The sequence below is a fragment of the Echinops telfairi genome, unplaced genomic scaffold (genome assembly GCF_000313985.2).
Source record: "Echinops telfairi isolate 266 unplaced genomic scaffold, ASM31398v2 ScPeMD7_37;HRSCAF=141, whole genome shotgun sequence".
NCBI classification, from domain to species: Eukaryota; Metazoa; Chordata; class Mammalia; order Afrosoricida; family Tenrecidae; genus Echinops; species Echinops telfairi.
The window spans coordinates 1,254,288-1,258,224 of NW_022103935.1; positions in this window are offsets into that span (position 1 = coordinate 1,254,288).

Genomic DNA, 3,937 nt, shown 5'->3' on the forward strand with positions numbered 1-3,937 from the left:
GTGTGTGTGTGTGTGTGTGTGTGTGTGTGTGTGTGTGTGTGTCAGTGTGTGTGAGAGAGAGATTGAGTGAGGGTGTAACTGTGTGTGTGAATGTGAGAATGTGCGTGTGTGAGTGTGTGTGAGTGTGAGAGTGTGTGCGTGAGAGTGCGTGTGTGAGTGTGTGTGAGAGAGAGAGAGAGAGTGTGTATGTGTGAGTGTGAGACTGTGAAAGTGTGTGCGTGTGTGTTTCGAGCGCCACCGCCCCTCCTTCCCTCCCTCCCTTGGCTGGGAGACCAGCTTGGGCTCGCAGTACCAGGCCCAGGCTTGGCAGAGACAGACCCCCAACAGACCAGGACTACACAGCTCAGTCCCAGCAGATGTGTGGGTGGTGGGGAGGGGCGAGCACTGGAGCAGCTGGGGAGCCCAGGCAGGAGCAGAAAGGGACTGGAGGCCCGGAGGGGTGCAGGTGAGTGGGGGGAGCCCCAGAGGGGCGCAGGTGGGTGGGGGGAGGTCTGGAGGGGTGCAGGTGGGTGGGGGGAGCCCCAGAGAGGCTGGAGTCACTTTCAGGGTAGGTGGAGGAGGTCGGTGTAGAGGTGGCCATGCGTGTCATTGGGGAGGCTCTGAAGTTCATTCTGACGGCTGGATCTACAGCTCCTGGAGGAAGCAGAGGAGGAGCCTGGTCTCACAGTGGTTGAGCCTTGGGCTGTTGACCGCAAGGTCTGCAGTTTGAAACCACCAGGCCCTCTGTGGGAGACAGGGGAGGCTTTCCACTCCCCCAAAGAGTGACAGTCTTGGGGACCCACCAGGGAAGCTCTACCCTGTCCTATGGGGTCGCTGTGGGTTGGCATTGACTCGATGGCAGTGAACTTTGGGGTGTGTATGGGGAGGCGAGAGCGCAGCAGGAAGTCAGTGGTGTGAGGCCAGGGGCACCCAACTTTAGTGGGAGACACCCATCACTCGAGCCTGGGCATTTCCGGGTCCAAAGGTCAAGGAAGGAAGCTGGCCCGGCCAAGAGCTGGGGCTGTTGGTGGCATGGGGTTGTCCCTGCGGCAGTGGTCTGGGCGGACAGGGCAGCGATGGGCCTCAGACAAGGGTGGGTGGGTGGGTACCACCGGCCAGTAGTAGCCCTGCCCGGGCCCCAGGACACGACTGGTTCCCTGGGCGTCCCCCACAGCTGGCGAGCCTGGGCCAGTGGGCTGGGGCGGTGCGCACATGGACCCCGGGACAGGCTGATGCTGGTGGGCGCTGCCCGCGCAGGTATGCGCTCTGCGAGCCCGCCCCGCCCAGAGGCAGATGACTGGAGCGAGGGCGTGGCCACAGCTCTGGAGAATGAAGGGCGGAGAGGCAGGGCGTCTGGGGTGTGGGCGCTGCCTTCCCGCGTGAGATCATCGGGGGCGGCGTCCCCGCGGCCTCTGAGTCCGAGCTGTCTCCGCCTGGGCTCCCACTGAGGTGGGCTCCCCAGGACCGGGGTGTGGAGAGGACACGCTGATCCAGTTACTGATTCATCCCCCACACCACACACCCCACTCCCCGCCCAACCATACCCAAGGGGTGGGGTGGGGGTGGGGGTAGCTGCTGCAGGAGACACCTGGCCCCTCCCCTCTGGGGCCTTAGGCTGGGGTTGTGGTGCCATGCAGGGCAGGTGGCTGCCTGCCATACTGGAGAGGGTCCTGATGTGTCTTCTCCCCCTGCGGCCTACTGCCCCACCTTCTTACTCCCTAGAAGGACCCTGGCCTGTGTGTCCCTCACTGACCCTGAGGGCGGGTAGGACCCTGGCTGGGGGATGTCAGGGAATGTTGGCCCACGCTGAAACCTGCTTGCGTCCTTCTGTTGACCTTGGGTCCCCTGGGGTGGGTGAGGGGGCATGTGCCCCACATCCTTGCCCCTCATCTGTGACCTCAGAGCTGGTTTGCAGATGCCCTGGGCCAGAGAACAGCTGGGGTGAGGGATTGGGGGCTCTTGGGCACCTAGGTTCCCTCCTGACCACATGAGCCCTGGGGAGTCTGCCCCCTGAGCCCAGTCCCTGCACTGACCTGGGTGGTGGTGGGGTGGCCATCCAGTAAGGTGCTGTGGAGAAATTCTAGCAGAAAGGTCCCTGGTTCTGTGTCCAGGGGTGCCTATGGTGCCTGTGGACATGAGCTGTGGGGCTGAGCTTCAGGGAGGGGAGGAGGGGGACGCAGCCAGAGTGCAGAGGGCTTTGGGCACAGGTGCCTATCTGACACCCTCATCCCTCCCTACAGCTGGGTGGCTCTGGGTCACTGCACCTGCCACACAGTTCTTGGCCTCACCCTGCCCCTGCTGTTTCCTGGCTGGAATGCCCAAGGGCGAGGGTTGGGTGTGGCGCCCTAAAATGGGCCTTTGCCTTGCTGCCTTGGATCAGAGCAGGGCTCAGGATGACAGCCCCAGGACCAGCTCCGGAACTTGCCTCCTCACCCCCTCCCCTCCCATCTATTTCACGCTCTCCTGGGTTCCCCAAACTTCCAACTGCATCCGGTCCAGTCTGGCCTCAGCGGGTCCTGGTGCCAACAGTGCTGCCACCCCTGTCCTGAATCATCACTTTCCCAGTCCTGGGCGTCCCTGTGAGGCATGCCTTTGCAGGAGGCACCTTCCAGCTGCCGGGCTGGGGTGCCCTGGAGGGTGGGGGAAGGGGGCGCAGGTGCCCGCGACAATCAAAGGAGTTTGGACTCTGCTTGGTGAGGGTGGGTGGACCGAGTCTGTGGAGCGGGCCCACCTTCTGGCCCAGAACCCTCAGCAAGGCCTTAGCTGCTGCTGCAGCCCCACCAGTACAGGGGCCCAGGAGACAGCCTCTGGGCTGAACAGTGGCTTTGTGAGCCCCGCAGGGCCTGTGCATGGGTCAGGCAGAATGGGGTCTCCATCTGAAGACATCCATGCACCGCTCCCCACGGGTCTCCCCGCCTGCCTTCCCACCCAGCGCCAGCTCAGTTCCTTCCGTCCTTGTTGTTAGGTACCGGGCTGCGGAGCCGGTTCTGACTCACGGTGACCCGAAGTACACTGCGGCCGCTGTGCCATGCTGTCTTGTCAAAGGCCTCCCTCTGTTTTGCTGCCCATCTACTTTACCAGAGAATGAGCTCCCCTGACAACATGTCCAAGCATCCGGGCCTCTGAGGAGCCCTCTGCCCCTCCTTCTTCCAAGAGAAGAGTGCTCGCTTCTTTGGCAAGCGACGGTTCTTCCAATATTCTTCCCTGGTACCATCATCAAAATGCACCGATTCTTCCCCGGTCTTCCTTATTCCATGTCCAACTCTCACATGCTTAGGGGGCGTGTTAGTCCGGGTAGACTAGAGAAACAAATTCGTAAACTCACATATGTATATAAGAAAGACGTGTATAAACAAGAGTGATTGAATATTGAGAAAACATCCCAGCCCAATCTCGATCAAGTCCATAAGTCCGATATTAGCCCATATGCCTGATATCAATCTATAAAGTCCTCTTCAGACTCACACAACACATGCAATGATGCCAAATGCAGGATGATCACAGGCCAGTGAGTAGAAAGTCTTTGGCTCCAGGGGTGGTGTAAGCATCTCAGCACAGGCAGGGGTGTCCACGTGGCTTCTCCAGTTCCCAGGGCTGCATCAGGGTAGGTCCATGTAGCTTCTCCTTCTTCCTTAGGGGAAGGTCATGCCCACCCAGAGGCCTCATTGACTATATCCTGATTGACAGCCTAGACTCCATCCCCACACTCTTAAACCTCAAATTGACACCAGATTATGTAACTACCACAGGAGGTGATGGAAAATACCATGGCTTGGTAGACTGGCCCCAGCACTCCCTTAAGCCCCCAAGGATGGGACATTTGAACGTAGACAAGCCCTCATCCTGGCTTTGAAGTACTGGGAGCCCTGACCCAGGCACCACCTACCTTTGGATAGTGGCCTGTGCCTGGCTTCACCTTGTTCTGTGGCCTGCGTGGCGGTTGTGAGCGGGGCAGGGA